Source organism: Myxocyprinus asiaticus, chromosome 32, assembly GCF_019703515.2.
Source record: "Myxocyprinus asiaticus isolate MX2 ecotype Aquarium Trade chromosome 32, UBuf_Myxa_2, whole genome shotgun sequence".
In the NCBI taxonomy this organism is placed as follows: Eukaryota; Metazoa; Chordata; class Actinopteri; order Cypriniformes; family Catostomidae; genus Myxocyprinus; species Myxocyprinus asiaticus.
Window position 1 is genome coordinate 12,260,021 of NC_059375.1, and position 26,052 is coordinate 12,286,072.

Genomic DNA, 26,052 nt, shown 5'->3' on the forward strand with positions numbered 1-26,052 from the left:
AGTGGGAGCAAGACACTTTCCCACAGTACCAAAGAGAACCGATCCTTACTCAAATGCATCATATTAATTATTTACTAAGCAGAAACAGTCGCCTAGGCCAACTTACATCGCTCACATGCTAGATGTGGTCCTCACAGGTTTCACAGAGAAACAGCCAATGACAGCCCACTACTAAAACAGTGAAGGTTACGTGTTAGGTCGCTACTGTATTTTGTAGCAAACTTTCCATTTGGACTTAGGTTTGAAAGCTTAAAATCAAAGTAAAATAAAAATATATATATCAAATGTGTTTTAAACTGACAACATAAATAGCATGTATGGGTGTTTCTTCAACAATGGGCAACTGTGGGCCAAAATTAACACCCTTAAAAACACACTTTCACTCGTTTATTTAAATGAAGTACTAACAATGTTAAATAGCGCATATAACTCAGGACAGGAGGATTCAGATTTTTTTTTTTTTTTCATCATTCATTCTGTGGTGGAAATTAAATTTTGAAATTTTGGGGGGATAAAATGGCTATCTCCTGTGTATTAGTAGTAAACAATCTTTCTTAGAAATGAAATGATTGCACAGGAAATCTGTGCATTAGTTCCGAATATTTTCAACCACAATTTGGACCATGTGGCAAATGTTCATGCTCTGAAATTTGGCCACACTGTGCCAAACATGTCACATTAATTCAAAAAAGTAAGTGAAAGAATGCTGTTTTGGTCTTGGTACTGTTAGAGTTAGAGTTAGGTTGGGTTAGGATGACTATAGCCTATAGTGAACTATAACTATAACTAGTGAACTAGTGTTCAATTTTTACACGTTTTCTGTTTTAAACATTTAGTATTTTGACAAAAATTACCTTAAAAATAAGAGCACTCTGAAAATGTCTCTAGAAAAGTAGTATTTTATTGTTTAGCAGCAGGGGATTTAAAAATAAACGTTTCGGCCAAAAGCCTTCCTCAGTGTGTCAAAAATTTTCCTTTAAATTAAGTCAATATTTTGTCATGTCATATTCATTAATTTTAGTCAGTTTTACTCTGACTAAAATGGCAAATAATGTTAGTCAATGAAAATGACAAAAACGTGTGCCAAACAGACCACACTCAAACCAAATATTATTTCAACATTTTGAAAAAACATTATAAACATTTATTAATTTAAAGATGTATCAAACATATAAAGATACAACTTGTGAAAACACAAGCTCCTGAAATAATAGCATATCAATGTACTTAAGTATTAGATACTATTTAGAAGTTGCTTAGAGACTGTTCCGTTCCGACATTCAGAAAGCATAGGCTGATTTTAGCAGACAAAACAATCAACTTATATCCACCGATTTTCCAGAGGTCAGTCGGAAATGTCACACAATAAAATTATTCTGTTCACAGGTGATTTTTAACTAGATTTTTCTTTGTTTTCTTCATACATCACGCATCTCCAGTTTTTATCTGAAGTATGCTCTTCATTGACACCGCTGTCTCTACACTTACTGCTGAAACTTACTGGCCCGATTTTACAGTAAATTCCTGATTAATTTTATTTGAACCCTTGATTTTTCTAAAAGCTGCACAAACTTTTTCATTTTTAAATATGTACTTACTATAACAAAAAATACGTTTTTCTTGACAAGAAACCTGAGATGAAATTGTAGCAGTGATGACAGTAGAAGTTACAGTCATATACATACCCTTGAGTACCATACATGATGTGGGCACCAGTTGCAAGCACACACACATTCACACAACTTGGGAAATAAAGAGCAGATGTACAATCTGTTTCACTATCATACACATGCGTACCACACAAACACAGATATGGTGGCTGCCCAGCTGCCGTGGGCCATCATGGGTGAGCATTAAGTTACAGAAGTGAGATGACTCTGCTCATTCCAGCCTCACTTACACCGCACCAATAAACAGGCCAACACACCAACACATTTCCCAGCCTCCAACTCATACCTCATCTCACAACACCTAGCCTTGTGCATGAGCCCACTTGGTAACTGTTTCTGACTCATTTACACTTCAAAAACAAATGACACCCATCTTGACCCTTCCTCCAATCAAAGCGCACACCTTGTTCAATTCTCAATAGCAGGAATTTTCCCTGCATCCAAATATGCATACTTTGCTATTATATAGTATGCTAAAAGCCATATTTACAGTTAGTAGATATGGCTTTTATCATATTATTACATATCCAAATCCTCAGTATTAATGAAACAGTAGGCGAAAAATGCCAAGATGATCTACTGACTGTGTTGACATTCTGAAGTGTGCATTCACAGGACACTTTACTTTGCCATAAGGCCACTCTTTTTTTAGGTGTAAGTGCTATAGGTACCAAAAAGTTTTTCTTGCAGTTGAATTGTACTTGTTAAACAAAACCAGACTGAGTTATTTTTGGGATATGGGACAATGCCTACATTCCCAGGTGAAGTTTGTCTGAGAAAGTTTTCATACTGCTCACCTACATACCTAAATAATAATCTGTACTTTATTAACAGCAGAGAAGTAAGCTCTTCATCAAATGCAGATCATATTCTGACAGTATGCAAATTCGGACAGACTGATCTCACTGTGAATTCGGTGACAGCAGGTTGAAATTTCTTCAGCTGAAATCGGTCTGTGCTTGAGAAGGCTATAGCAGCAGGCAGAACTCCAAAAAGGGGCAGGAGCTCAAACCGCCAGCAAAGATGTGGGGAGCCCCTAACCTATCCCTAACCCTAACCATGAGTGGAAGTGGCGCCCCCTTTTGGAGTTGGCGCAACCCTGTTTTGGAGTAACCCCACCCCCTTCTGGAGTAACCTCACCCTCTTTTGGAGATTTCGCCCCCATTTGGAGATCTCCAATCGGCAGCTATACCTACTTGGAGTGCTTACCGAAATTCAAACCACTGCCCCTAGTGGCCGAAGCTGGAAGTGTTGTTGAACATAAGGGCACGTGCGAGCTCGTTTCCGGGTGAAATGTCCTCAGAGTGGCACCAGAAGTGAGTTGAATTTTTAGTTGATGATGTAATATAGTCAACAAGAATAGCCTACAAATTTTGTCAAAGTCGGCATGAAATCAAAATTGACCCTATTTATTTTCTTAATGCTTGTTACTGGTCTTATTGTAAATGATTCATCCATGCATTTGCTGACGTTGTCAGCAGTTAAGCCAACAGTCAAAAGTTTTTAGTCAGTTTTCAAACCACCTCTTCAGTCTGCCATGACAAACCTGGCGTCACTGTAGCAAACGCAGAGATGGTGAAAAGGTGTAATTTTTGTCTATTGTCTGCCTTCCCAAAACCCTGTTCCAACCCTAAACTACCTTGATTACGGGACCGCTAGCTTGAATTTTTATATTACAAAAAAGTTGGAATAACGGCAAATTCGCGGTTGTGTTCGAGGCATTTCACGCCTGAATGCTTTCACTTCTGAATGGATTGCAAGTTGGATGTGGAGAAAGTGGCTAGAGCTTTTTAATTGCTGGCATTTTCCTGAAGGTATCTTGGGATGTACAGCACGAGTAAGTTTTCTTTATTCTTTATATTTAATTGTGTCTACAAATATATATTATGTATTGTGATTCAAAATGTTGAAACAGTGTGATCGTTAACTCACTTATTTCTCATTCTCTACACTGGACTTGCACAACAGCTAGCAAAGACCGTGATGTGCTGTGTGCATTTGTGGGCTGGTTATGTATATTGCCAGTTAGATAATCGTTCAGTTCTCAAGTCAGTGGAAAAGCAGGCCGGTGTTGAGATCGATTCTCAATTTCCCTGTAACCGGCTCTGGCATGAGCAGCATGGTGTAAAGACATATTAGTAAACAATGAATAGAATAGCACTCGCCAAGGCAGCTCTAACTTTATGCCTTAACCTAATCCTCAACTCTAAATCTAACCATCATGAGCCACTTTTCCACTATCTGGCCAATGCGAGACAGGGCTATCAATTGGCCAGCCGGGGCCATAGCCTCAGACGTTGAGCCGCAAGACCAAAATCGATCTGCGTTCTCACCATTGTTCCAATAGCTCCGCAGCGTTGGCCAAAAACCTGCCCTTAATACGCCGCTGTGGTATCAACGTCACACACCCCGCCCATTTCACAAGCAAGAGAGGAGCTCAAGCTAAAGGCCATTGGCCGTTGGCACAGAGTAATTCCAGAAGAGGCACGATGAAGCCCCAGAAGTGACAGTGGGAACACAAATGGCCCTGGTACACATTAGCATAGCCTCATTTGCCCCGTTAGTGGAAACACGGCTATTGAGGCCTTTAGGTGATAAAGTATCTAGAGTATATATCCAAAATACTTCTCTTTGAGTAGCTGAATTTTGATATCACCTCCTCTCCAATGTTGTTTAATAGCTTCAACGACAATATATTTTAGAGAAGAAACTGGATGGTGCACTAGAATGTTTTCATAGATATACTGTATTTTCTAGTTGTGCACCTGCATTTTTTTTGGAGGTGCGTGTTTTCCATGATTTTTGTTAAGTGATTATATTAGCAATTAAAAATCTCAACATAATTTTTGTTATTCATTTATTTGTTATCGTGTTTAATAGCCATATTCCCAGTGATTAACCACCTTAATCCTGGAGAGAGTTCCCCCAACAGAGAATTTTAATGTTATGTTGAAAATGTAAAATGCTGCAAAATCTCCCTCATTGAATAGTCCATTCATTAAGTGCAAAGCCTTATAGATTTAAAAAAAAAAAAAATTTCTTCAAAAGATATTTCTACAAAGTACGTTTTGTATGTCTACTCTACAAAGTATATCAGACTCATTAATTTCAGTAGAGCAATGAAAATCCTCTGTACCATGATATGTCCCCTTTAAGAATTGTAATTTTCCCACCAATATTAAGCTTCACTGTGCCATTCTCGGTAGGACTATTAAGCAGGCATCAAGATCTCCCATATCACCACAGGATGAGACAGAATTCCACCCCCTCTTCACCTTTTAAGAGCCTCTATTAGGTCAGGGGCCCTGTTTTCCTAAGCCTTAAAATATACATCTTGCCAATGGACTTAAACCCCCAGTTTTTAATCTAAGACATTTCCTGATTGCATTATATCAAATCGGATCTTCAGAGAGCAACAGCTATACCACCAACAGGATGTTTTTCATAAAGCACTGCAGGTCTGATAAAGAAGGGTTTATTTAAAACCAGTACACAGGACAGGTCAAGTCCCATTCAGTGGAACGAAGTAAATAATGCTGTTTGATGACATGCTAATATTTGAAGCTGAGCTACTCTTAACAGCAGCCAAGGGCAACAAACAGATTTGCAGATCTCCAACTATTTTGCACTCATTATGCAGTTATAATGGAAGACTCTACTAATTGAAACTTTGAAATTAAAATAGAAAACCCACAGATGTAAATGGGACAATGAACCATAATGAAATGTGAAGCTTATAATTTCATAAAAGCACTTACATGAATTCTTCTGTTAAAACTTGTGTATTATTTGAGCTGTAAAATTGTTTAAATTGTTTTAGGGTTTACAATGTTGGAAAATTGGAAATAACTTTACACAGAAAAGGTTAGTAAGTGATTTTATCACACTAAACTCATGTTAACACGCATATTGTTTACGTCTTTTCGTTATACTTTTGAAACAGTGAGTATTTTAATGTTTACAGATTGGCCCCATTGACTTCCATTGTAAGTGACTCACTGTAACCCAGATTTGAGCTTTTTTTAAAGCAAAGCAAAATGTCACAAGTCAATTGAGCTTAACTTGGATTGAAGCCCAGAATATTTCTTTAAATTTGATCCCAACAGGAGTAGATTAACTATAGTATGTCCATTTGTGACCCCTTGACCTCCTTTACTGATGTTATATGGTTAGTTGTAAACAAATGATCAGCAGTACTAACAAGGACTTTTATCTCTATAGTGTGGTGACATGAGGCGTGCTCTGGGCATCTGTCTTCTTAAATGGTCATAAACCATGGCTCACTTTAACACTGCCATGTGCACTTAACCTTGTTCTCTAAACTCTACAGGGTCTGAAATGCAAAGTCCTAATGTATGCTGTTTCCCTTTTGGTGAAAATGTATGAAGCACATCGAAGGAGAACATGGAGAATTTGAACCACTGCTATGGACCGAAATCACTTTGGGAAAGCTGTATATATTTAAAATGTACAGTAGGACTCAATTCAATCTTTACAATTATACAAAAAGACTTATTTTCTTATAACATATAAACAGAGGTGAAATCAGGTGAGTCGCTAGGCTCCATTTACTGGTGCACGAACCCCCTGTAAATTTTTGCTGTGCCCCAGTAAAACTTTACTGATAAGTCCTTTTCTGATGAGGTGATTACTGGATATTGGTCTTGGCGGACTGGATCTGCAACACTGCTGCTGCTTCAGAGCAAGTACAGAGACATACTGAGTTTGTTACATTTGGACATGCTGGTGATGCTGCAAAATTAGACAAAATGCAAGACATGCTGCATCAAGCATACATGACATGCTGCTGCACAAATAGACATTACAACCAATCCCCATGTAGCAGATCTAGGCAAGTGGAGCTGGGATGGAGGTAGGTTTCAGAGAAAAAACGATCAGCGTGCTGCAGTGAAACTGGTGAAAAACTGAGCAATTTAAATGTTAGACAAAGAGAGAGATGAAAGTTGATTGACTACCCGATTGCATGTTAAAGGACAAATCAGCCTATACCATGCGAGCTGATTGGATAACATGTAATGTGAGAGAACCGGTTGGGGAACAGATAACAAGTTCATAGAACCTATCAGCTTGTTGAGTTACATGGCTGAACTTTGGTCATTAATATTGTAGTAACCATGACGGTATGAACCATGGTTAATTGTGTGGTTACTATGGTTTTAACCCTTAAACAGGCAAGAGTGGAAATTGATTAGCAAAAAATAATTTCATGTCACTTTTTATATAATTTGGACTTAAGTAAAACATATCCAAAGGAATTTTGATATATTTGATATATTTTATGAGTTGCCCTATTAAGGTACAAAAAATGTGTAAGTTTAATAAATGTATATGTGTAATATTGTGGATGAACCCTTTTTATTCCCTCAATCTTTACTTCAAAATGTGCAGAATAACAGCATGAACAACATATAACATAATTTGCTTCTTCCGCATCTTAATACATTGTTCACAATGAATATTATTTGTTTTATTGTTTTTGTAACAGTATAAGGATGGGCAAGGAGGAGGCGGGAACCAGCTGAACAGTAAACGTAAGTTTAATGTTTAATGTTAAAACTCAAACTGAAAACAGCATAAAACAAACACAGATACACATGCAACGCGACCGCGTGTCTCTCTCTCACTCTCTCGAACTGGTGTCTCCGGCTCCCCTTTATCTCACTTTCCTGCTGGCCGCCCTCCTCCACGCCCTCGCCCACGCCCTCCTCCTCACACTCCTCCCCCACCCGATTCAGGCCGGGCGCCACCGGTCTGACTAACCCCCCACCCCCCGTCTCTGGAGGGGAGACGCTACCCTCCTGGCTGTTCTGTCAGCCGGTGGTCCACCCCATCTCCTGTGAACCTGGGGGATAGATGAGGGGAGGCGTGGGGAGAGGGAAAAGGTGAGCGGAGACACACAGAGAGAGAGAGAGAGAGAGAGAGAGAGAGAGAGAAGAGAGAGAAGGAAGAGCTTCTGGTTCGCTGCCTCCTGGAAACGCCACTATGTAGTCCTCGGCCAGCTGGACTGCCTCCTCCAGCGACGCCGTGTGGTGGCACTGGACCCACTCTGCCATCCCTCGAGGAAGCTGGGAGATGAGCTGCTCCAGTGTCACCAGGTCGACAATTTCCAGCAGGCATCCCGGAGCTGTTGTGCAAAAGTGGCCGTGTTTCCTAAACTTCAGGGACCTGAAACACTGGCGGCTCTGTTCAGGAGTACGGCCAACCCATTGCACGATGGCCCTCTTCAGGTATTTATATTTGAGGAGGCTGGCGGCAGGAAGTTGCTGGGCCACTAACTGTGCTTCCCTGGAGAGTAGCGGTAACAGGTGGGCCGCCTACTGGTCGGGAGGCCACTTCCATACGTCTTTTCAAAGAGGTCGAGGAAGGCCTCGGGATCATTGCTTGGCCCCATTTTGATGAGGGTCACTGGCGATGTGGACTCTGGGGGTCACAGCTGCAGCCCCCTCTCGGTCCATCAGGCTCCGGAACACCTGTCGGTCCTCCACTTGAGCCTGGAGCTGGAGTTGGAAACGCTGCTCCAGGTCCAGGCATAACTCCATGAGGGCCTAGTGTTGTGTTTGCTGGATGCTAGTGAGGGACTTGATGACTTCGCCCAGTGGTGAAGACTCCATGACAACGTTGTCCTCCAATAAATCCCAGGTTTCGACACCACTGTGGAAGGTTTGTTGTCTGGGCAATGAAGGGAGTCAGGAGGCAGTGAAATGTCATCGTGAGTATTTTTATTACTCTTCAGCATCGTTCATAAAACTTTAACAAATAATACACTCTGTGGCCAAGTAGTCACACACACAAACGAGTAAAGGCTTCTTATTGAGCCAACACAGGTACAGTCTCTCTCTCTCTGGTTCGCTGCCTCCCGGGTTTTGGCACCACTGTAAAAGTATAAGGACAGGCAAGGAGGAGGTGGGAACCAGCTGAACAGTAAATGTAAGTTTAATGTCAAAACTCAAACTTAAAACAACATAAAACAAACACAGAGACACATGCAACGTGGCCGTGTGTCTCTCTCTCTCTCTCTAGAACCTCAAAATATTTTTGCGTTCCCTCGCAATAGTTTGCGTTCCCTCGCCATATTTTGTGCTCCCTCGCAATAAGTTTTGCGTTCCCTCACAATAGTTTGCATTCCATCGCAATAAGTTTTGTGTTCCCTTGCAATAGTTTTGCGTTCCCTTGCAATAGTTTTGCATTCCCTCGCAATAGTTTGCGTTCCCTTGCAATAAGTTTTGTGTTCCCTCGCAATAAGTTTTGCATGTCCTCAAAATAGTTTTGCGATCCCTCACAATAGTTTGCGTTCACTCGCAATACGTTTTGTGTTCCCTCGCAATAGTTTTGCGTCTCTCGCAATAAAATCACCTCAGTTTTACTACAGGAACCACATGATATCCATAGTGAAACCATAGTGATAATACAGGAAAACGAAAACTATAGTAATAAAAATCATGAATGTGGCAAAGTTGCATTCATGTGAATGTAGAAAATTTGGACCCAGGTCGCCAACATGTTGGTACACATAACCTAGGCAACGTCTCCAACCATATGGATTACATTTATGACATTTTGATTGTGCTTTTTGGAGATTGATAACCATTGGTCACCTTTTACTTTCGCAGTATGGAAAACAGCAGCTCGGTCATTCTCCAGAAGATCTCCTTTTGTGTTCCATGGAAGAAAGAAAATCATACAGGTTTGGAACAAAATGATGATGAGTAAATGATGACAGAATTAAAAAATTTTGGGTAGAGTGATGAGTTAACCAAGACAACAATGGATACCAAGTATCAAGACAATATCAATTCCAGATGCACTTTGCAACCCATTTCTCCTTTTGCACACATTAGGGAGAGTGCTGGTAGGGGGATCGCCAGAAAATCACATGGTTTCACCAGTCAAAGAAACCCAAAACCAACACCTTCTGATTCCAAGAACATATGATGCTCAGTATTTGCTCATAGACACGGACACACACATTTTAGACAACCTAATTCAACAAAATCTCCATCAAATAATTAGTATTTCACTGAGCGACATCAGCTACAGCTGCTCCATCCATACATCCATATCGGTATCATACACATGAAGGTGTCACCTTTTAGATCCAAGTTAGCACACTCCAATCAGTTACCAGTGTGAGCTGTTATTAAATCAAATACTGAAAATGTCCCAACCTCAGGTCTCAATCTTTCATCAGACCTCACTGAAAAAACCAAAAACAAGCATTCCCTATTTCAGCATTAAGGGAAGATCTACATAACTCTAAGTGAAGTAGATCTAAAACCATATGCAGATAAATAGAGATTTTCTTTAAATCTTTATATCTGAATTCATGCATCTTCAGGCATCTATGAAGGACATCTGGCTAATCATATGAGAAGAAGTCCAGTCCCTGCAAGTACCTCTGTAAAAATAAGAGTAAAAAACAGTACTAGGGTGTTAAGCAAAATCTGATATGTGTCGAGACTAACAGCCCAAGAGTCTCCATCATCCTACACCTCTGATCAGGGCCACATGGATTAACAGTGGAGGAATGGTGGGGTACAACTGATCACTACAAGCATCATCAGCCGAGCCCTGAAATGAAGACAAGGGCTATATTTAACTCTGACTCCACTGTTGGATGGGAAAAAGAGTGGAGCAGCACAGTCAGCATCTTCTGGAACAATAGATCAGACACATGTATAATTCCCACATATACAGGTACACACATATAAAGGTATGCAAGAGAGAATGCAAATTGAGAGAGGGTATTTGGAACATTACAGTAGGCAATTTCCAATTAAAATGTAATATAGGATAGTGAATCAGTCATTGTCGCAAAATAAACCCCAACCGGGTGATCTGAGGTCTTGTATATCCCTGAAGGGGTTATTTTGCGATAATGACCATGTGACTGATTGGAGTTTAAATAATTTTTATTATATGAGATGAAAGAGACAGAGTGATACGAGAGTAGCACGGCTTGAAAATCAGTTGCCTGGGACAACGGTCAATTAAACAGTTTAGCGGTCATTATAAACAAATATTTCCCCACAGAATGCTGCGATTGACCAGTTACAATCAAGTATTCCAGTAAGTCATGTAATAAAAATATTTAAATCTTTCTCTCTACACATTTTAAAATGATCTAATAAAATCAAACTACATTGACTTTCTACTAAACAGCTGAATGGTGCTCTTGCGTTCTTATATTTTCAATTCTGCACTATATTAAATCATTTAAAAATTACTAACATTTTTAATCTTACTTTCTCAACACTTAAATAGCCTCTTATCAAGCTAGAAACATTTATCAAGACATTCTCGTGACCACAAGCAGAAGGAAAATATTAAAAACACCACATCAAGTCAACACTAATTTATACAGACCAAGTGGAAAACCTTTGGGGAGCAAACTGAATTTTACTGTAGCCTTCCAGATAAAGACACACAATTGCTGGACACAGACTGACCTATGCATCATGCTATGCTCAAGACCATAGCTTACCTTTCACAGTGGGGTAAATATTTCCACAAAATGCTCTGTCTTTGGTCTTCTTTCCTGTTATAAGTCTCCTGTCTGTCTTACCCGTGGCCAGGGGAAGCTCCAGGACAGCTGTTACTGACGCAGATATGGCTTGAATGAAACCTGAGATTCTGCCTCAGGTAGGATCATCACTGTAACAAAAATTCTTACACAAGAGGGTAATGGAATACTAAAACACATTTCTATTTTACCTTTCTGTGTTAGCATTTTATTTTTATTTTTTACAGCAAACAAATTAACCCTTGTGTGTCAATAAAAAAAGTTACTCAGAGGTCCTTAGAGGACAAAAATGTCCACGTCAAAAAAACAGCCATAATAATATTATATATTAATATTATTTTCCACTCTCAGTGAGTTATTTTTTTTAACCAGTATCAGTCCTGATCATAACTACCAAATATTCATTCATTTTCAGGATTTTAACCCTTTAAATACCAGTTTGTTTGTATAATGCCACTGTTGTTTTTGATGAAAAAAACAAAACACAAAAAGTTATTTTCCATATACTAAATGCTAAGGGGAAGTTTTTTTAAATTATTATTATTATTATTATTATTAACATTTTTTTAAATTTTTTTTTTTTTATTATTATCACAGTCTGGGATATGTCAATGATTAGCAACAACATTGATTTTGATGCATTATTATTTTTTGTGCAGTGTCAGATTTAAAAAAAGAACTCACACTCAGGACCTAAGAGGACAAAATTTTCTGTGTCAAAAAACTGCCATAAAATTGTATATATTGATATTATTTTCTAGTTTCACTGACTTAGATTTTTTTTAACCAGCATCAGTCCTGATCATGACTACCAAATATTCATTCATTTTCAGGATTTTAACCCTTTAAATGCCCGTTTGTTTACATAATGCCACTGTTGTTTTTTACACACACTTACACACACAAAAATTTCTCCATACACACATACAAAACATACCCTGACATCCATACCAACACACCCACACAATTTTAGCTGCATCATTTATTCAATTGGCCTGCAGTGCTCTATAATACAGCAAACAGAAAATAGAAAAAGCATGTATTTGCTCCATAGGCTAAACATGAGGAAAAATGGCGCCATCTGGTGGAAAATATAAAAAATTAAAATTTTGAAGCCAGGGCTCCGGAATGAAAGCATAATATCATAGAATTCATGATTTTATGCTTTAATGGAACTGGGATCAAATATTGCAGTTTGTGACGAGGAGGTGGGCGTGGCCGGGCCGTGATGGATCACAGTTTGTAACCTTAAAAAATTTCCTCGTAAACCACCAAACCTGCACGGGCACACACACTCACGCACACACGAACACGCGCACACACACACCATTTTGATCACTCCACTGATAATGTTGCCATGTTCCAACCAAAGCAGATGTTTCTTGGAGGGAATTAACTATCCTTAAACTGCACATGCTGACACCCCAACAACATTAACTTCTGAAATACAAAAAAAATAAAAAATAAATAAATAACAACAACAACAACAATAATAATAATAATAATAATAATAACTTATTTAACAGCAAACCTGCCTTTTTTACTAAGGCTACATACATGATTTGTATATCATCAACAACAACCTGATGAAAGAAAAACAGATAGGCCTAGCTATTACTAGATAATAGCATATGATTTATGTTTATATTATAATAATATTGAGTGTTTAATGCACATTATCCACAGGTTATATATATATATATATATATAAAAAGGAGTTCAAATTTGAAATGTATAACAAACAGTAATATGTCACTGGATTTTGTTCATAAGTATGTAGCGCCATCCTCTGGTGTCACACAATTCAAAAACATAAAACGTGTGTCATTTCTGCACCAGAGCGTCACCAAACAGAATTGCAATAATAATCATTGTTTTCAAACAGACTCCCTCCTTCTTCCATTGGTTGTATAACCGATAGTCCCGCCTCAAACTCACAATACTTCGCCACAGGTTAGACACAAAATGTTTTTTAAAAATATGAAACAAAATACAGGTATCCCCAAAATGGATTTTGGCTTACTTAAACTTAAAATATATGAATGTTATTGCATTAAATAACAAAATATCAAACTAAGTGGCATCTGGCATGTACAAAGAAATTATGCTAGACCTTTTCAAAGATCGAAGTTCACATTACTTGGCCATTTTTGCAATTACTTTTATGAACATTTACTTTTGTCAAATGTTTTGCTTGAAAAGTGTGTTTGTGTTATCTTTTGATATTTTGTTATTTATTGCATTGACATTAATTTTAAGTGTGGCTTAAAGGGATCATCATTTACTCACCCTCATACCATCCCAGATGTGTATGACTTTCTTTCTTCTGCAGAACACAAACAAAGATTTTTTTACTCTAAATCTCCACTTTCACTTTTACATCTGAAAGTCATATGTGGTGCCTGTTTAGTTTCACTTTCACATCTGAAATTGAAAGTAAAAGTGGAGATTTAGAGTAAAAAAGGAATGTACATTTTGATCTGTTTCTCACCCACACCTATCATATCACTTCTGAAAATATGTATTTAACAACTGGAGTCGTGTGGATTACTTTTGTGTTTCCTTTATGTGATTTTTGTAGCTACAAAGGTCTGATCGCCAGTCACTTTTCAGAGCTGAAATATTCTTCTAAAGATATTTGTTTGTGTTCAGCAGAAGAAAGAAAGTCATACACATCTGGGATGACATGAAGGTGAGTAAATAATGAGAGAATTTTCATTTTTGGGTGAACTATCCCTTTAAGTGTCCAAATACTTCTGGGGGGGGGTGTTGAATGTGTGTACACAGTATGTAGCTTATACACAATTAATTAACAAAAAAAATATGGCATAGGCAAAAATTAATCTGCAGTCCTTCTCAGAGACTATAACAATCTATGCAATGTACAATTCTTTTACAAGACCAAGAGATAAAATATGATTTGTGAGAACATTGTGTGCTCAATTATCATCATAGTGGTATTTCACATAACCAGAACAAGCTGAAGTGCACTCGTGACAAAATGTTCTCGGGTTTACACTGTGAAGTCTTGGGTTGCCATTTGGAAAGTGCTGTTTTCAGTTTGGGACTTGTATTTTGCCACCTCTTTTCTTATTTCATTCCGAACCTAAGAAATACAATGATTAATTGAAAAGGTCACAATATACATAGCTCATATCTCAAATATATTAGATCTTAAATCACTGTACAAAAAGCAGTATATAAATGCCACAACGAATCCCCTCAAACAAATGACAAAATTTGTATTTTGACATTGTGGGTAGCTTTAGTGTATGTCTTTACTGGTAATTTATAGATTTGTTTAAGTACTTCATTAATATGTTTCTTGGCTGCTTGTCACTATTTAAAAGTGTTTTAATATGTTTCCCAATAGAGGGCACAGTTTCACTTCACAAGAGACTCTCAGCTAAAACTCCACAGAAGCATCTCTTGCTGTCTCCATCTTCCAAATGAGAAAGATAAATAACAGTCAAAGAAAGATTATTTGTTGACTGATGAACACCATTTAAATGAGTTTTCACTCATTAAAAATGCATTGCATTGAGCTCTAGTGGAAATTCCTGGGCTGTTTTATAGGTTGGATTATGCCATAAATCCCTGAACAGTACCTGAAAGAGCCTAGCACAAGTTCAAAGAAGAGCCTTGCCTCCAGATCCACATGCTCGGGAAACAGAGCAAACACCATGTAGTGGACTCCAAAAATAGGGATGAGCAGAAGAGTTGACTTAGCCAGTCGTCTACAGAGCAAAAGGCATGCAAGCAAAAAAGGAGGTAAATAGCAAGTAAAAGAGGTCAGTGCACCTTACTCATACATAGTGTTATGAATCTGTAACACTGACTGACCAAAACTGTCATAAAGCCAAAAGTGACACTTTGACATGTTGTTATTAATTACTTTACAGATCTCACCTGTAAAGTCACCTGTCTCCTCCATTTGACTCTGGGGTTTTTGTCTTCACAACAATAATCCTGCTTATATTAACAAACACCAAAACATTCACCTGAAAAGTAAGTTAAGAGCACAAACATGTTTATTATGTTTGGGCTATTGTCATCTGCAAGCCTTCTAGGCATTATGATGTTAGTTAATTGAATTAGCATTATATTCTGCAAAAACTTACAAATACAGAAAGCAGAATGGGAATTTTGATGATCCATCAGTAGCCACAATCCAGGTCATCCCAGCACCTACACAACACATAGACATAGGCTTTGAGTGTTTAGATACAATTAAAGGAATAGTTCACCCAAATATAAACTTTCTCTAATCATTTACTCACCCTCATGCCATCCCAGATGTGTATGCCTTTCTTTCTTCTGCAATATACAAATGAAGATTTTTAGAAGAATATCTCAGCTCTGTAGGTCCATACAATGCAAGTGCATAGTGACCAAAACTTTGAAGCTCCAAAAAACACATAAAAGTAATCCATAAGACTCCAGTGGTTTAATCCAGGTCTTAAGCGATCCAATCGGTTTTTGGTAAGAACAGACCAAAATGTAACTAATTTTTCACTATAAATCTTGACATCAGCATTTTGCTTGGCGATCATGATTTCAAGCTCGATTACATTTAGCTCCATCTTGGTCTCTGTGCATGCCTCAAACACTAGGAAGTGTAATCTATCTTGAAATCATGATCATCCCTAGAGACTGCAATGGCAAGATATACTGTGTAAAAGTTGTTATATTTTGGTTTGTTCTTACCCAAACCCCATAAGATCACTTCAGAAGACGTGGATTAATCCACTGGAGTTTTATGGATTATTTTTATGCCGCCTTTGTGATTTTTGGAGCTTCAAAGTTTTGGTACTCATTCCCTTGCATTGTATTGCATTCCCTACAGTGCATCCGGAAAGTATTCACAGCACTTCACATTTTGTTATGTTACAGCCTTATTCCAAAATGGATTAAATGCATTATTTTCCTCAATTCTACAAACAATACCCCATAATGACAACGTGAAAGAAGTTTGTTTGAAATCTTTGCAAATTTATTAAAAATAAAAAACGAACATAAGTATTCACAGCCTTTGCTCAATACTTTGTTGAAACACCTTTGGCACCAATTACAGCCTCAAGTCTTTTTGAGTATGATGCTATAAGCTTGGCGCACCTATTTTGGGCAGTTTCTCCCATTCTTCTTTGCAGGACCTCTCAAGCTCCATCAGGTTGGATGGGGAGCATCGGTGCACAGCCATTTTCAGATCTCTCCAAAGATGTTCAATCGGGTTCATGTATGGGCTCTGGATGGGCCACTCAAGGACATTCACAGAGTTGTCCCGTAGCCACTCCTTTGTTATCTTGGCTGTGTGCTTAGGGTCGTTGTCCTGTTGGAAGATGAACCTTCGCCCCAGTCTGAGGTCCAGAGCGCTCTGGAGCAGGTTTTCATCAAGGATGTCTCTGTACATTGCTGCATTCATCTTTCCCTCGATCCTGACTAGTCTTCCAGTTCCTGCCACTGAAAAACATCCCCACAACATGATGCTGCCACCACCATGCTTCACTGTAGGGATGATATTGGCCAGGTGATGAGCGGTGCCTGGTTTCCTCCAGACATGACGCTTGCCATTCAGGCCAAAGAGTTCAATCTTTGTTTCTCATGGCCTGAGAGTGCTTCAGGTGCCTTTTGGCAAACTCCAGGCAGGCTGTCATGTGCCTTTTACTGAAGATCGGCTTCCGTCTGGCCACTCTACCATACAGGCCTGATTGGTGGAGTGCTGCAGAGATGGTTGTTCTTCTGGAAGGTTCTCCTCTCTCCACAGAGAAATGCTGGAGCTCTGTCAGAGTGACCATCAGGTTCTTGGTCACCTCCCTGACTAAGGCCCTTCTCCCCCGATCGCTCAGTTTGGCCGGGCGGCCAGCACTAGGAAGAGTCCTGGTGGTTCCAAACTTCTTCCATTTACGGATGATGGAGGCCACTGTGCTCATTGGGACCTTCAATGCTGCAGAAATTTTTCTGTACCCTTCCCCAGATCTGTGCCTCAATACAATCCTGTCTTGGAGGTTTTCAGACAATTCCTTGGACTTCATGGCTTGGTTTGTGCTCTGACATGCACTGTTAACTGTGGGACCTTATATAGACAGGTGTGTGCCTTTCCAAATCATGTCCAATCAAATGAATTTACCACAGGTGGACTCCAATCAAGTTGTAGAAACATCTCAAGGATGATCAGTGGAAACAGGATGCATCTGAGCTCAATTTTGAGTGTCATGGCAAAGGCTGTGAATACTTATGTACATGTGATTTTTTCATTTTTTTTTTTTTTTTGTAATAAATTTGCAAAGATTTCAAACAAACTACTTTCATGTTGTCATTATGGGGTATTGTTTGTAGAATTTTGAGGAAAATAATGAATTTAATCCATTTTGGAATAAGGCTGTAACATAACAAAATGTGGAAAAAGTGAAGCGCTGTGAATACTTTCCAGATGCAGTGTAAATAGCTGAGATATTCTTCTAGAAATCTTTGTTTGTGTTCTGCAGTAAAACATCTAAGATGGCATGAGGGTGAGTAAATGATGAGAGAATTAAAATTTTTGTGTGAACTATCCCTTTAATGGTTAGCTCAAGATCTTGTATAGTGATTGTCCAAAAGCACTCTTGCACAATAATCTGATCGTCACCCCTGATTGTCATATTTAAGTTTCAGGAATGTCCAGATGATTACTATGACAGACGGAGTTCCTAATGCAAAGAAAATAATTTAAAAACATTTTAGAATAAGTTATCTAATTAGTATTAAATTAGTAAAATATACACCAGGTGACCAAACAGTTAAGAGGATTCCGTCACAGGCTCGGCAATTTTCTGATATTATCACGTGTGTTAAGTTTTTATAATATTTATAAGTACATTAGTTTAGTTACATTATACTATCATATCAATATTTTAGATCCCCAACCCAACCACTTAGCAACAATATAAAACATGTAACAGACAGGTAAAAAATAAGTCGCATTTTAGTTGCATTACAATGACAATTACAAACATCAAACTTAATGAGTGTAGTAAGTTGTCAGGTCCAAATGAGTAAGTGGTGTTTTTGCAAACAGACAGAAGCAACAAGTGGAGACAGCTGGTATCTCATCACCCATCAGTGAGAGATTGAACAGGTTAGTAAATAGTTTAGTAAGTCAGATGAAGTAAATGTCCAAAACAAGTAAGTTAAGTGATGATTAGAATCATTAAACCTAAAAACACCTTAAAACAAAAATGTCCCTTTTATGATCCCCTCAAAAAGAAAAAGAAAAATCTTGAACTGTCCAATTATCTATATTAATATATGATTTTATGTTGCTAGCAAAAAATAAAAAAATTATAATAATAAGTAAAAAAAAAAAAAGTGTAAAAATTTGGTAATACTACTTTGTGGTATGTGATGGCACCCCTGCATGGTGATACTATGGTTACTGTAGTAAAACCATTGTTAATTTTTGTATGGGAAGATTAGGGTAAGATTTAGGGGTAGGGGTTGGTGTAGTGTGTCTGTGTGACTCAAATGTTAGTATTTAAATAAGGGTAAAAATAGTATCTACTATTTGCACCAGGGTGCCAAAAGCATCTACCGTGATTTGTACCAGGGTTAAGGTGCAAATAATATTTGCCACTATTTGCACTGGGGTGTAAATAGCATCTACCTTTATTTACACCATTGTGCAAATAGCACCTGCCTAATTTTTATGGTGCTTTTCTCAATTTTTGAGACACAGCTTAGACATTCTAAAAACTTCCTTTGTGTTCCACAGCAAACAAAATACAAATTTAATAACAAAGCAATTATTAACAGATGGCAGGTTTTTCAAATCATTTTTATATATATATATATATCCGAAATAAGTTAAATATGGCACCAGAGTGACATTTCAAGTACGGACCAAGGGCGATGTTTTGATGGTGGAGGCAAAAAGTCACCCCAGTGATGTTTCGTCAAGAGAGTATGTTGGACCAAATGCATGTGGACAACCCCCTTAAATTATCGAGTTTGGCTAGGCCCCTTAATTCCAGTGAAAACCATTCTTAATGCTACTGCATACAATGACATTATAAAGAAATGTTTGCTTGCCACTTTGTGCTTTTCTGTTCCAGAATGACAGTGACCCTTTGCACAAAGTCTGGTGTGGACGAATTGACTGACCTGAACAAAGCTCAGATCTGAACCTCATTGAAGCCCCTTGGGATGAATTGGAAGGCAGACTGTGAGCCAGGCCCCATCATCCAACATCAGTGCCTGACCTCACTGAATTGAAATGCTCTACAAGCACATACATGTATGGGTGTGGTGTTTGGATGTCTACACACCTTTGGCTATAGTGCAGTTCCTGCAATGGAAAATTTGGTTTTACCCCAGCCAATAAGAGTATACCACCAGAAGAAAGTCCTCTTGTGGGTAAAAGTGAACACTAGCAGTGTGTGAAGATAAAGTCCCTCCACCAGCAGCCAATAGAAATGTGCTAACACACAGTACTGGAAGAATGTCACTACAACCTTCCACAAAATCTGGCACTGAAATACAGCATTTGATTAAGAGAGTTAAATGATTGCTTTATAATATCTGATATTTATATTATATGACATTTTATTTATTTAGATTGATTTTACGGTTTTAATGGTGTAAGGTACCGTAGAGACGTGTACACAGCAGCTTCCTGTAAGATTAATGAGATGTTTCTTTAATGTTATTAGCTTTACTAAAAGCAAATGTAAAAAAAAAAAAATATCACCATAATTTAGTGACAGCATGCATATCAGGTTCAGGACAATGATGAGTAAAGGCACTGATGCAGAATTTTAATGTTTAGTGTTAGCATTACCTAAATTTACAGAAGATGAAGACTGCAGTGCAGAGAGGGCCAATGGACACCCCGTAGCCAACTGTGTATGTCAACTTTACTGTGGCAAAATAATCTTGCTTACACAGTAGAATGGAAAAATATAAATTAAAAAAACTGTACCACTTAATTCTTTCTTGAGCATCACTTTTAACTATTCTAATTATTTCAGTGCTTGCAAGGCAGCACTGGATTAATATTCTTCAAACATTCTGGTTAGGCTTTGTTCTAAAAACTCAATACTAAAACATTCTGAAGATAATTTCAGTTTTAGGTATGCTACAGTATCTGTGTTTGGTTTGTAAAGTTTGAAAAGCTCCCATTGACTTACATTGATAGAACGTTCAGCATTCTAAATGTAAAACTAAAACTAAGCTTATCTAAAATGTTAACACTATTTCTTTGCTGCCTTGCAAGCACTGGTATTTAATTTAGGAAATGCAAATAATTGTACAATTTCTAACGCTTGATGAACATTTGATTCATAACTAGAGCGCAACAGTTATGGAAATAAAAATCCCACTAATGATAACTTTAGCTTATTTCTGGTGAGGAACTACACTACCCATAATCCTTAAGAGACAACCACCAATCAGAGAATCGCAGTAAACAAAGCCCGCCAAAAGAGCTCTGTAGTGACCACCCACTCCCATGAAGCTTTGTGGCTGACATAATCAAGTTGGTTTCCCTAAACTCTTAAATTAAAATATATTGCTTCTCTACTTATGATCAACAACTTTAAATGAATAGTTTTATATTTTTCCACAGTTTTTAATTAGATTACGTCATTTACAATGCTTCATGGGACTGAAGTTTGCTCATTAAAGACATTAAGTATTTAAGTTAAGTTTTGTACCTTTGTTTTTTGTCTGATTTTCAAGTAATTTTTGGCTTCAAATCAAAGTTTATAACATTATGATTCACCTCTGAGCTGATTGGTTTGGTTCATGGCTTAGAACTTTTTTATGAAAAAAACAGGAAAAATGAGGAAAAATACTTCTAGAACCAAGATGGCTGAAAAAGTGGGCAGGTATTATTGCAATTTTTTCGTTAAATCATAAAATCCCTACATACAACAACACTGTATAAGATTCCAGAACAGGCTCTTTACTGCATCCAGAAACACATGCATTATATTCATTATCACATTAATCCATAACTGTAACACAGTTTAAAGGTTCGGGTATGGAATGAGGAGACGGGGAGCAGTGACGCGCTTCAGGCAGGCTTTTATTCTCTTTGCCTTCGTATGCAGCACATACACTCTTTTCAGACTTTTCACTCAGTTCAATAAGTTGCTCTCAAAATAAACAAATTTTTCACAATACTCAATATAACAAACACTCAATATAATGGATGCCAATGCTGCATACTCATTCTCTCTCCCTCTCTGGAGTGTTTTGGCTGGTTTTAAGGTCAAGAGACAAGCTGTTAGAAATCATGTCAACCAGCATGACGAGCCACATCACTCCCTCTCTCCCGCAATCATACACATGACCACACTCCCATCACCACATACCCCACTGCCCGACTGCCAACTCCAACCCCCCCCCCCCACACACACACACACACCCCACCCCCCTCAGCCACAGCCATCTGTGCCCCCGGTCTGTGGATCACCTCAAATTTGAACAGCTGAAGTGCCAGGTACCAACGGGTGATCCACGCATTGGTATCCTTCATGCAGTGGAGCCACTGGAGTGGGGCGTGATCTGAATAGAGGGTGAAGGCCCACCCCATCAGGTAGTAGCGGAGGGTGAGGACAGCCCAATTGATTGCCAAACACTCCTTTTCAATGGTGCTGTACTTAGTTTCCCTCAGCGAGAGTTTACAACTAATATACAGCACCGGTCGCTCCTCCTCCTCCACCTCCTGCGAGCACTGCCCCCAACCCTCTGTCAGATGCATCCTTCTGCAAAATAAAGGGGAGAGAGAAGTTTGGAGCATGTAAGAGCTGTCCCCCACAAAGTGCAGATTTCACTTTTAGAAAAGCCTGTTGGCACAACTTCGTCCACTGAACCGGATCGGGAGCCCCCTTTCTAGTGAGATCAGTCAGCGGGCTGGTGTTGTCAGAGAAACTAGGCACAAACCTTCGGTAGTAGCCAGCCAGCCCCAGAAAATGTCTCACCTACTTTTTGGTCTTGGGCACTGGGCAGGCCGCGATCCCTGCGGCTTTGTTAATTTGGGGACGCACCTGCCCATGGCCCAAGTGGAACCCCAGATACCGAACTTCCACCCACCCAGTTGCACACTTTTTTGGGTTGGCTGTGAGCCCCGCCCATCGCAAAGACCTCAGGACGGCTCTCAGATGTTGCATGTGCCGCCACCAATCATTGCTATAAATGACAATATCATCTAGATAAGCGGCGGCATATGGCGTATGTGGCCTGAGAATTTTGTCCATGAGATGCTGGAATGTGGCGGGGGCCCCGAACAAACCAAACAGAAGGGTAATGAATTGGTGTAAACCGAACGGTGTGGAAAACGCAGTTTTTTCTCGGGATATTGGAGTTAAGGGGATCTGCCAATATCCCTTTGTTAAATTTAGTGTTGAGTCAAATTGAGCCGCGCCCAAATGATCGAGCAATTCGTCAATCCGTGGCATTGGGTACATTTAGACACCGCGTTCACTTTTCAATAGTCCACACAGAATCGGACCGTCCCATTGCTCTTAGATACCAGAACCACTGGGCTGGCCCAATCACTGTGTGACTCTTCTATTATGCCCATCTCGAGCATTGTCTCTAATTCTTCCTCTGAACTACCGTTTTTATGTTCAGGAAAGCGATAGGGGCGGCTACGAACCACCATAGTGCTCTATGAGGTTCGTGCGACCGGGGAGAGGCGAGAACACGTCTGCGAATTCAGCTTGCAACTTGGCTACCTCTGTGAGCTGTAATGGTGAGAGGTGGTCTCCACACGGGACCAGGGTGAACTGATTAGGTTTGAGCGTCACCTCTGGCCCGAGCTCCGCACTCTCAGGGACTACTGTCACCAAGGACACAGGGACCACCTCCCTCCAAGCTTTTAGGAGACTGAGGTGGTAAACTTGATGTGCCCCATCCCTATCTGTTTGCTTAACCTCATAATTGAGATTTCCAACTTGCCGTGTGACCTCAAAGGGCCCTTGCTACTTGGCGAGTATTTTAGAGCTTGAGGTAGGCAGCACTTTACAATACAAGTACTTTATATCCCGGTGCGAATTCCCGTAGTCGAGTGCCCCTGTCATACAGCCGGCTTTGATGTTCCGGAGCTTGGAGCAAATTCCCCTGTGTTAATTGACCCAAAGTGTGGAGTTTTTCTCTAAGATCAAGAAAATTCTGAATTTCATTTTTACTGTTTGAAGGTCCCTCCTCCCAAGTTTCTCGTATGACAACGAGCACGCCGCGCGGCTGATGCTCATACAGCAGTTCGATTGGGGAAAACCCTGTGGAGGCTTGTGGGACCTCTCACACTGCAAATAACAGGGGCTCGAGCCACTTATTCCAATTTCTAACATCCTCATGTACGAACTTACGGATCATGTTTTTCAGGCTTTTATTAAATCATTCCACCAACCCATCTGTTTGTGGGTGGTAAACACTGGTGCGAACTGATTTAATACCTAATTATTTGTACAGTTCACGTAGTGTTCGTGACATAAATGTAGTGCCTTGATCAGTGAGGATTTCTTTTGGAATCCCCACTTGGGAGATTATTCTGAAGAGTGCCTCCGCAACACTACATGCTGAGATGTTGCGCAGGGGCACTGCTTCCAGATTTCGCATTGCATAGTCCACCAGAACTAGTGCAAAGCGATGACTGTGTGCGGTCTGTTCTAATGGCCTGATGAGGTCCATACCAATTCTTTCGAAGGGGACCTCGATTAATGGTAGAGGACCCAATGGCGCTTTTGGGGTGGCTGGCGCACACTACCTGCGAATGTCCCTGTGAATGCCCAGCCAAAAAAACTGGGCCATTATTCGGTTAAGTGTTTTTTCCTGTACTTTTTATTTTTATTTTTATACTATCCCCTTTTCTCCCCAATTTGGAATGCCCAATTCCCATTACTTAGTAGGTCCTTATGGTGGCGTGGTTACTCACCTCAATCCGGGTGGCGGAGGACAAGTCTCAGTTGCCTCCACTTCTGAGACAGTCAATCCATGCATCTTATCATGTGGCTCGCTGTGCATGACACCGCGGAGAATCACAGTATGTGGAGGCTCATGCTACTCTCCGTGATCCACGCACAACTTTCCACGTGCCCCATTGAGAGCAAGAACCCCTAATTAGGACCACAAGGAGGTTACCCCATGTGACTCTACCCTCCCTAGCAACTGGGCCAATTTGGTTGCTTAGGAGACCTGGCTGGAGTCACTCAGCACACCCTGGATTTGAACTCATGACTCCAGGGGTGGTAGTCAGCATCAGTCCTCGCTGAGCCACCCAGGCCCCCTGTTTTTTCCTGTCCTAAATGGCCGGCTATTGTATTATGATGAGCCGCCTGTAAGAAAGCTTCCTGACGGCTCTTTGGTACAAATAACTGGGTTGTATTCTCTTTTGTTTGAGTGTCCTACGTCACTCGATACAACCGATCTTTAATAATTGAAAAATATGGGTAGGTGAGCGCGATGTTAGGCTGGAGCTGGTGACCATCAATTACTCATTTGGTCAGCATTGGAATTTTGTAGCCACATTAATAGAAATAATATGAACTCTGTTTACATTTGTGTATGTTTTTTGGTCTTAGATATAGATGATCCTAAGAGAGGAGTTTACCATGGGACTTCAGGAAGAGAGGTGGGCAAGACATGGAGACACTCTCTCCAACACTGACTGCAGGCCAGCAGTTCACACCATCCCACTCAATCAGACAACCTGAGGTTAACAACGGTGATAAAATTACATCTTACAGATTTTAAATGTGAAGTGTGTAATCACTCGCTCCACCAAATGGAAATGTTCTCAAAAAGGTTTCCTAAACAATCTCTCGTATCGTTGTGTGGGGTAGAGAGTGGAATAGTGTTAATAGCTGACAGTCAAACCCTAATCAGCTCCATGAAGGCAGTCATATCTCATTCTCATTCCAAAAGATACATCATCTGAAATTTGGCATGTCGCAATTGGTCATCGCTGACATCAAGGCGAAAATTTTTGAATGTTTAAATGAGTGTGGGATTTGTTATGCCATATGCCAGGGGGAAGTGATCGTTGAATAAAAACTTAAATTTGGGTCTGTTCTTCACACAGAGAGATCAGAAGACTTGGAATACACCCGGACCGAAACAGAGAGAAGAGCAAAGCAGAATGTTTACAGAAAACAATGGATTAAACATTAACCATTGCAAACTAATAGATGTTTCTGATTAAACATTAACCACTGTGAATAAATGTTGCTAAGTTTAAATGAAATGAAAATCATACCCCAACATTGACCTACAAATATCTTACATACAGTTGTCTCTGCATATTAAATTGGGATATGAGAAAGTATTAAACACCAAATTACACATTTTACCTTCAACATCACACTTGAAACCTTAAAAACTTAAAACAGTTGTAAAATGTAATTTTCTAAATGTAATCATACTCATCAGAAATATATGTTTTTTCAGTGAACATTGTTAATTGTGATAAATTATTTATGTAGTCTTATGTTGTGTACAGATATGACACAATAAAAGATAAAAGCTGGAGTAGAAAAGTCCAAACATTTAAAGACTATTCCAAAGTCGATTATTATAGACAATTAAATATTAAAAAAGGAAAGTTAAATGAGTTGACATCTGTGCTCACCTGTATCCGTACCATTAGAGATTAACAAAAACTGCATTAAACTGGTTTGAATTTTAAGTCGACATTCAGCTTATTTCTCTTATAGATACGGCACTATAGAACTTTCAGGATGAATTGTCCTCAACTGGAAAACATACACAATTGCATGCACACTCTGTAAGATCTTTCAAAAGATCTAATTAACCTAGATATTGTTGTAACCAAATCATACAAATAACTTACCCCTTACCTGCTGT

At 39.3% G+C, this 26,052-nt stretch overlaps 1 pseudogene; it reads right to left on the minus strand.

The window, feature by feature from the left end:
• Positions 1-14,224: 14,224 nt before the first annotated feature.
• Positions 14,225-25,831, minus strand: LOC127422866 (vasoactive intestinal polypeptide receptor 1-like; annotated as a pseudogene).
• Between the last annotated feature and the right edge of the window lie 221 nt (positions 25,832-26,052).